We start from the raw sequence: 9753 nt of genomic DNA, 5'->3' as shown, positions 1-9753 counted from the left end.
CTGCGATGTTGAACTTGTACTGTAAACGAGGTTCTTGTAAACAGAGCCGTTCCAAACTTTGGGGTGGCTGTGTCTTTTTGATTTTAATTTCCCTAAGCTATAGGACCGTAAGTGGAAGTGCCCTAGGCTCTGTTGCTTTGTTTTTTAGATGTTTCAGGAAACACCATACACTTCTCCCGAGTGGTTGTTGGCAATTTACATCCCGCCCATCAGCATAACAAGGCTCCCAGTTCTGCATGGCCTGTCCTGCCTTTCTGGATTTTACACTTTTTTCAGATGACCCTTTTGACCAGGGGGAAGTGAGACTTCATTGTAGTGCAGATTTCCTTTGCAAGCTTGCTTGGTTGGCCAAAAAGGGCGTATGCGTTTTTTCCTGAATATATTCAGGAAAAAACGCATACGCCCTTTTTGGCCAAGTGCATCATTGTGGACGTTCTGCCTCTTTTCCTATGCTTTCAATGCAATTCCAGTCTACCTCCTGAAATCGGTTTCCTGCAATTCTGCCCCGCTTTCAAGTCTTCTTGGCAGCCTTACTTCAGTCTATTTTTGGACGATAGCTGTCATTTATAACTCTGCAGGTTTGTGAATTTCAGTGCCCCTGAGCTCCTTTCTTCAACTCGCTTTCTTTTGAGCTGGCAACAACACCGCAGGATGGCTTCAGGCCCTAATCTGGTTCCGGTACAGCACGCTGAGCCTTTGGTTATTTCCTCTTCCTGGTGGGAAATGAGAGTTAAATTTGCCCGTCCAGACACCTCCAGCTAGCCTCTCATTGGTTCTCGCTATTCCTGTTCATCTTCCGCAGAAATTGCAAACTGGGCCAAACAGGAGGTTAAAGGCGCTGACTCTCCAAGTGGGGAGAGTGTTAGTAAAGCGTCTGGAATGTTGCACCCGAGTACCAGGGGAGGAAAACTGAGACATATTTGAACACGTCTCCCGATCACATGGTTGATCATACTCTAGGTTCCACATGCATGTTTTAGCTGAAGGAAGAATACCTTAAACCTGGGTAGTTGAAACCCGTGGAATGGGTACCATGCAATATGACTTCAAAGGGTCTTCATTTGCTCACCGAACCTCTCCAATCCTATCACTGCTGCTTTTATGCCCCTGTACACATGCTTGATTCTCTTTCGGAGACATAGCAATCCATAGGTTTTAAGATACTTACTAGTCAGGTACATTCTTAGGCGTTTAATATGCGGTGTTGAGTCCATTTCGTTGAGCAAGGAGTAGCTCTTGTCTATTCCATATTTGGCTTAAGGAACTTTATCTGTGCTCATTTCAATCTCTGGTTTTATGCAGCAACCCAACTCACCTTTCCCCTTAAGCAAGCATAAGTTGGTTTTCTAAATTTGAGAACCTGTTCTGTTTTGGAATTCAGTTCCTGTGTAGCCAAGTTTACATTCCGTGTATTAGTGATATCTTATGATGTTTCTTTTTCTGTGTGACTTATTTCAGTTAGAATCATCGTACCTGAATCTACTCATTATGCTGCTACGGGCCTGATGACATAGATTTCATTGCTGAGTGATACTGCATTGTACGTAAGTACCACAAGTTCTTTATCCATTTTTCACTTTCTGCGATGTTGAACTTGTACTGTAAACGAGGTTCTTGTAAACAGAGCCATTCCAAACTTTGGGGTGGCTGTGTCTTTTTGATTTTAATTTCCCTAAGCTATAGGACCATAAGTGGAAGTGCCCTAGGCTCTGTTGCTTTGTTTTTTAGATGTTTCAGGAAACACCATACCCTTCTCCCAACTGTCTGTTGCCAATTTACATCCCGCCCCTCAGCATAACAAGGCTCCCAGTTCTCAATGGCCTGTTGCCTTTCTGGATTTTACACTTTTTTCAGATGGCCCTTTTGACCGAGGGGAAGTGAGACTTCATTGTAGTGCACATTTCCTTTGCAAGCTTGCTTGGTTGGCCAAAAAGGGCGTATGCGTTTTTTCCTGAATATATTCAGGAAAAAACGCATACGCCCTTTTTGGCCAAGTGCATCATTGTGGACGTTCTGCCTCTTTTCCTATGCTTTCAATGCAATTCCAGTCTACCTCCTGAAATCGGTTTCCTGCAATTCTGCCCCGCTTTCAAGTCCTCTTGGCAGCCTTACTTCAGTCTATTTTTGGACGATAGCTGTCATTTATAACTCTGCAGGTTTGTGAATTACAGTGCCCCTGAGCTCCTGTCTTCAACTCGTTTTCTTGTGACCTGGCAGCAACACCGCAGGATGGCTTCAGGCCCTAATCTGGTTCCGGCCCGGCATGCTGAGCCTTTGGTTAATTCCTCTTCCTGGTGGGAAATGAGAGTTAAATTTGCCCGTCCAGACACCTCCAGCTAGCCTCTCATTTGTTCTCGCTATTCCTGTTCATCTTCCGCAGAAATTGCAAACTGGGCCAAACAGGAGGTTAAAGGGACTGACTCTCCAAGTGGGGAGAGTGTTAGTAAAGCGTCTGGAATGTTGCACCCGAGTACCAGGGGAGGAAAACTGAGACATATTTGAACACGTCTCCCGATCACATGGTTGATCATACTCTAGGTTCCACATGCATGTTTTAGCTGAAGGAAGAATACCTTAAACCTGGGTAGTTGAAACCCGTGGAATGGGTACCATGCAATATGACTTCAAAGGGTCTTCATTTGCTCACCGAACCTCTCCAATCCTATCACTGCTGCGTTTATGCCCCTGTACACATGCTTGATTCTCTTTCGGAGACATAGCAATCCATAGGTTTTAAGATACTTACTAGTCAGGTACATTCTTAGGCGTTTAATATGCGGTGTTGAGTCCATTTCGTTGAGCAAGGAGTAGCTCTTGTCTATTCCATATTTGGCTTAAGGAACTTTATCTGTGCTCATTTCAATCTCTGGTTTTATGCAGCAACCCAACTCACCTTTCCCCTTAAGCAAGCATAAGTTGGTTTTCTAAATTTGAGAACCTGTTCTGTTTTGGAATTCAGTTCCTGTGTAGCCAAGTTTACATTCCGTGTATTAGTGATATCTTATGATGTTTCTTTTTCTGTGTGACTTATTTCAGTTAGAATCATCGTACCTGAATCTACTCATTATGCTGCTACGGGCCTGATGACATAGATTTCATTGCTGAGTGATACTGCATTGTACGTAAGTACCACAAGTTCTTTATCCATTTTTCACTTTCTGCGATGTGGAACTTGTACTGTAAACGAGGTTCTTGTAAACAGAGCCATTCCAAACTTTGGGGTGGCTGTGTCTTTTTGATTTTAATTTCCCTAAGCTATAGGACCATAAGTGGAAGTGCCCTAGGCTCTGTTGCTTTGTTTTTTAGATGTTTCAGGAAACACCATACCCTTCTCCCAACTGTCTGTTGCCAATTTACATCCCGCCCCTCAGCATAACAAGGCTCCCAGTTCTCAATGGCCTGTTGCCTTTCTGGATTTTACACTTTTTTCAGATGGCCCTTTTGACCGAGGGGAAGTGAGACTTCATTGTAGTGCACATTTCCTTTGCAAGCTTGCTTGGTTGGCCAAAAAGGGCGTATGCGTTTTTTCCTGAATATATTCAGGAAAAAACGCATACGCCCTTTTTGGCCAAGTGCATCATTGTGGACGTTCTGCCTCTTTTCCTATGCTTTCAATGCAATTCCAGTCTACCTCCTGAAATCGGTTTCCTGCAATTCTGCCCCGCTTTCAAGTCCTCTTGGCAGCCTTACTTCAGTCTATTTTTGGACGATAGCTGTCATTTATAACTCTGCAGGTTTGTGAATTACAGTGCCCCTGAGCTCCTGTCTTCAACTCGTTTTCTTGTGACCTGGCAGCAACACCGCAGGATGGCTTCAGGCCCTAATCTGGTTCCGGCCCGGCATGCTGAGCCTTTGGTTAATTCCTCTTCCTGGTGGGAAATGAGAGTTAAATTTGCCCGTCCAGACACCTCCAGCTAGCCTCTCATTTGTTCTCGCTATTCCTGTTCATCTTCCGCAGAAATTGCAAACTGGGCCAAACAGGAGGTTAAAGGGACTGACTCTCCAAGTGGGGAGAGTGTTAGTAAAGCGTCTGGAATGTTGCACCCGAGTACCAGGGGAGGAAAACTGAGACATATTTGAACACGTCTCCCGATCACATGGTTGATCATACTCTAGGTTCCACATGCATGTTTTAGCTGAAGGAAGAATACCTTAAACCTGGGTAGTTGAAACCCGTGGAATGGGTACCATGCAATATGACTTCAAAGGGTCTTCATTTGCTCACCGAACCTCTCCAATCCTATCACTGCTGCGTTTATGCCCCTGTACACATGCTTGATTCTCTTTCGGAGACATAGCAATCCATAGGTTTTAAGATACTTACTAGTCAGGTACATTCTTAGGCGTTTAATATGCGGTGTTGAGTCCATTTCGTTGAGCAAGGAGTAGCTCTTGTCTATTCCATATTTGGCTTAAGGAACTTTATCTGTGCTCATTTCAATCTCTGGTTTTATGCAGCAACCCAACTCACCTTTCCCCTTAAGCAAGCATAAGTTGGTTTTCTAAATTTGAGAACCTGTTCTGTTTTGGAATTCAGTTCCTGTGTAGCCAAGTTTACATTCCGTGTATTAGTGATATCTTATGATGTTTCTTTTTCTGTGTGACTTATTTCAGTTAGAATCATCGTACCTGAATCTACTCATTATGCTGCTACGGGCCTGATGACATAGATTTCATTGCTGAGTGATACTGCATTGTACGTAAGTACCACAAGTTCTTTATCCATTTTTCACTTTCTGCGATGTGGAACTTGTACTGTAAACGAGGTTCTTGTAAACAGAGCCATTCCAAACTTTGGGGTGGCTGTGTCTTTTTGATTTTAATTTCCCTAAGCTATAGGACCATAAGTGGAAGTGCCCTAGGCTCTGTTGCTTTGTTTTTTAGATGTTTCAGGAAACACCATACCCTTCTCCCAACTGTCTGTTGGCAATTTACATCCCGCCCCTCAGCATAACAAGGCTCCCAGTTCTCAATGGCCTGTTGCCTTTCTGGATTTTACACTTTTTTCAGATGGCCCTTTTGACCGAGGGGAAGTGAGACTTCATTGTAGTGCAGATTTCCTTTGCAAGCTTGCTTGGTTGGCCAAAAAGTGCGTATGCGTTTTTTCCTGAATATATTCAGGAAAAAACACATACGCCCTTTTTGGCCAAGTGCATCATTGTGGACGTTGTGCCTCTTTTCCTATGCTTTCAATGCAATTCCAGTCTACCTCCTGAAATCGGTTTCCTGCAATTCTGCCCCGCTTTCAAGTCCTCTTGGCAGCCTTACTTCAGTCTATTTTTGGACGATAGCTGTCATTTATAACTCTGCAGGTTTGTGAATTGCAGTGCCCCTGAGCTCCTTTCTTCAACTCGCTTTCTTTTGAGCTGGCCGCAACACCGCAGGATGGCTTCAGGCCCTAATCTGGTTCCGGTACAGCACGCTGAGCTTTTGGTTATTTCCTCTTCCTGGTGGGAAATGAGAGTTAAATTTGCCCGTCCAGACACCTCCAGCTAGCCTCTCATTGGTTCTCGCTATTCCTGTTCATCTTCCGCAGAAATTGCAAACTGGGCCAAACAGGAGGTTAAAGGGACTGACTCTCCAAGTGGGGAGAGTGTTAGTAAAGCGTCTGGAATGTTGCACCCGAGTACCAGGGGAGGAAAACTGAGACATATTTGAACACGTCTCCCGTTCACATGGTTGATCATACTTGGGTTCCACATGCATGTTTTACCTGAAGGAAGAATACCTTAAACCTGGAGAGTTGAGACCCGTGGAATGGGTACCATGCAATATGACTTCAAAGGGTCTTCATTTGCTCACCGAACCTCTCCAATCCTATCACTGCTGCGTTTATGCCCCTGTACACATGCTTGATTCTCTTTCGGAGACATAGCAATCCATAGGTTTTACGATACTTTCTAGTCAGGTACATTCTTAGGCGTTTAATATGCGGTGTTGAGTCCATTTCGTTGAGCAAGGAGTAGCTCTTGTCTATTCCATATTTGGCCTAAGGAACTTTATCTGTGCTCATTTCAATCTCTGGTTTTATGCAGCACCCCAACTCACCTTTACCCTTAAGCAAGCATAAGTTGGTTTTCTAAATTTGAGACCCTGTTCTGTTCTGTAATTCAGTTCCTGTGTAGCCAAGTTTACATTCTGTTTATTACTGATATCTTATGATGTTTATTTTTCTGTGTGACTTATTTCAGTTAGAATCATCATATCTGAATCCACTCATTGTGCTGCTAAGGGCCTGATGACACAGATTTCATTGCTGAGTGATATTGCTTTGTAAGTAAATACCACAACTTCTTTATCCATTTTTCACTTTCTGCGATGTTGAACTTGTACTGTAAACGAGGTTCTTGTAAACAGAGCCGTTCCAAACTTTGGGGTGGCTGTGTCTTTTTGATTTTAATTTCCCTAAGCTATAGGACCATAAGTGGAAGTGCCCTAGGTTCTGTTGCTTTGTTTTTTAGATGTTTCAGGAAACACCATACACTTCTCCTGAGTGGTTGTTGGCAATTTACATCCCGCCCATCAGCATAACAAGGCTCCCAGTTCTCCATGGCCTGTCCTGCCTTTCTGGATTTTACACTTTTTTCAGATGGCCCTTTTGACCGGGGGGAAGTGAGACTTCATTGTAGTGCAGATTTCCTTTGCAAGCTTGCTTGGTTGGCCAAAAAGGGCGTATGCGTTTTTTCCTGAATATATTCAGGAAAAAACGCATACGCCCTTTTTGGCCAAGTGCATCATTGTGGACGTTCTGCCTCTTTTCCTATGCTTTCAATGCAATTCCAGTCTACCTCCTGAAATCGGTTTCCTGCAATTCTGCCCCGCTTTCAAGTCCTCTTGGCAGCCTTACTTCAGTCTATTTTTGGACGATAGCTGTCATTTATAACTCTGCAGGTTTGTGAATTACAGTGCCCCTGAGCTCCTTTCTTCAACTCGCTTTCTTTTGAGCTGGCCGCAACACCGCAGGATGGCTTCAGGCCCTAATCTGGCTGCGGTACGGCATGCTGAGCCTTTGGTTATTTCCTCTTCCTGGTGGGAAATGAGAGTTAAATTTGCCCGTCCAGACACCTCCAGCTAGCCTCTCATTGGTTCTCGCTATTCCTGTTCATCTTCCGCAGAAATTGCAAACTGGGTCAAACAGGAGGTTAAAGGCGCTGACTCTCCAAGAGGGGAGAGTGTTAGTAAAGCGTCTGGAATGTTGCACCCAAGTACCAGGGGAGGAAAACTGAGACATATTTGAACACGTCTCCCGTTCACATGGTTGATCATACTTGGGTTCCACATGCATGTTTTAGCTGAAGGAAGAATACCTTAAACCTGGAGAGTTGAGACCCGTGGAATGGGTACCATGCAATATGACTTCAAAGGGTCTTCATTTGCTCACCGAACCTCTCCAATCCTATCACTGCTGCGTTTTTGCCCCTGTACACATGCTTGATTCTCTTTTGGAGACATAGCAATCCATAGGTTTTACGATACTTACTAGTCAGGTACATTCTTAGGCGTTTAATATGCGGTGTTGAGTCCATTTCGTTGAGCAAGGAGTAGCTCTTGTCTATTCCATATTTGACTTAAGGAACTTTATCTGTGCTTATTTCAATCTCTGGTTTTATGCAGCACCCCAACTCACCTTTACCCTTAAGCAAGCATAAGTTGGTTTTCTAAATTTGAGACCCTGTTCTGTTCTGTAATTCAGTTCCTGTGTAGCCAAGTTTACATTCCGTGTATTAGTGATATCTTATGATGTTTCTTTTTCTGTGTGACTTATTTCAGTTAGAATCATCATACCTGAATCCACTCATTGTGATGCTAAGGGCCTGATGACATAGATTTCATTGCTGAGTGATATTGCTTTGTAAGTAAATACCACAACTTCTTTATCCATTTTTCACTTTCTGCGATGTTGAACTTGTACTGTAAACGAGGTTCTTGTAAACAGAGCCATCCCAAACTTTGGGGTGGCTGTGTCTTTTTGATTTTAATTTCCCTAAGCTATAGGACTATAAGTGGCAGTGCCCTGGCTCTGTTGCTTTGTTTTTTAGATGTTTCAGGAAACACCATACACTTCTCCCGAGTGTCTGTTGGCAATTTACATCCCGCCCATCAGCATAACAAGGCTCCCAGTTCTCCATGGCCTGTCCTGCCTTTCTGGATTTTACACTTTTTTCAGATGGCCCTTTTGACCGGGGGGAAGTGAGACTTCATTGTAGTGCAGATTTCCTTTGCAAGCTTGCTTGGTTGGCCAAAAAGGGCGTATGCGTTTTTTCCTGAATATATTCAGGAAAAAACGTATACGCCCTTTTTGGCCAAGTGCATCATTGTGGACGTTCTGCCTTTTTTCCTATGCTTTCAATGCAATTCCAGTCTACCTCCTGAAATCGGTTTCCTGCAATTCTGCCCCGCTTTCAAGTCCTCTTGGAAGCCTTACTTCAGTCTATTTTTGGACGATAGCTGTCATTTATAACTCTGCAGGTTTGTGAATTACAGTGCCCCTGAGCTCCTTTCTTCAACTCGCTTTCTTGTGACCTTGCCGCAACACCGCAGGATGGCTTCAGGCCCTAATCTGGCTCCGGTACGGCACGCTGAGCCTTTGGTTAATTCCTCTTCCTGGTGGGAAATGAGAGTTAAATTTGCCCGTCCAGACACCTCCAGCTAGCCTCTCATTGGTTCTCGCTATTCCTGTTCATCTTCCGCAGAAATTGCAAACTGGGCCAAACAGGAGGTTAAAGGGACTGACTCTCCAAGTGGGGAGAGTGTTAGTAAAGCGTCTGGAATGTTGCACCCGAGTACCAGGGGAGGAAAACTGAGACATATTTGAACACGTCTCCCGATCACATGGTTGATCATACTCTAGGTTCCACATGCATGTTTTAGCTGAAGGAAGAATACCTTAAACCTGGGTAGTTGAAACCCGTGGAATGGGTACCATGCAATATGACTTCAAAGGGTCTTCATTTGCTCACCGAACCTCTCCAATCCTATCACTGCTGCGTTTATGCCCCTGTACACATGCTTGATTCTCTTTCGGAGACATAGCAATCCATAGATTTTAAGATACTTACTAGTCAGGTACATTCTTAGGCGTTTAATATGGGGTGTTGAGTCCATTTCGTTGAGCAAGGAGTAGCTCTTGTCTATTCCATATTTGGCTTAAGGAACTTTATCTGTGCTCATTTCAATCTCTGGTTTTATGCAGCACCCCAACTCACCTTTACCCTTAAGCAAGAATAAGTTGGTTTTCTAAATTTGAGACCCTGTTCTGTTCTGTAATTCAGTTCCTGTGTAGCCAAGTTTACATTCCGTGTATTAGTGATATCTTATGATGTTTCTTTTTCTGTGTGACTTATTTCAGTTAGAATCATCATACCTGAATCCACTCATTGTGCTGCTAAGGGCCTGATGACACAGATTTCATTGCTGAGTGATATTGCTTTGTAAGTAAATACCACAACTTCTTTCTCCATTTTTCACTTTCTGCGATGTTGAACTTGTACTGTAAACGAGGTTCTTGTAAACAGAGCCGTTCCAAACTTTGGGGTGGCTGTGTCTTTTTGATTTTAATTTCCCTAAGCTATAGGACCATAAGTGGAAGTGCCCTAGGTTCTGTTGCTTTGTTTTTTAGATGTTTCAGGAAACACCATACACTTCTCCCGAGTGGTTGTTGGCAATTTACATCCCGCCCATCAGCATAACAAGGCTCCCAGTTCTCCATGGCCTGTCCTGCCTTTCTGGATTTTACACTTTTTTCAGATGGCC

Source organism: Stenella coeruleoalba (genome assembly GCF_951394435.1).
Source record: "Stenella coeruleoalba genome assembly, contig: scaffold_33, whole genome shotgun sequence".
Taxonomy (NCBI): domain Eukaryota; kingdom Metazoa; phylum Chordata; class Mammalia; order Artiodactyla; family Delphinidae; genus Stenella; species Stenella coeruleoalba.
Note: the sequence above shows the minus strand (reverse complement) of the source record.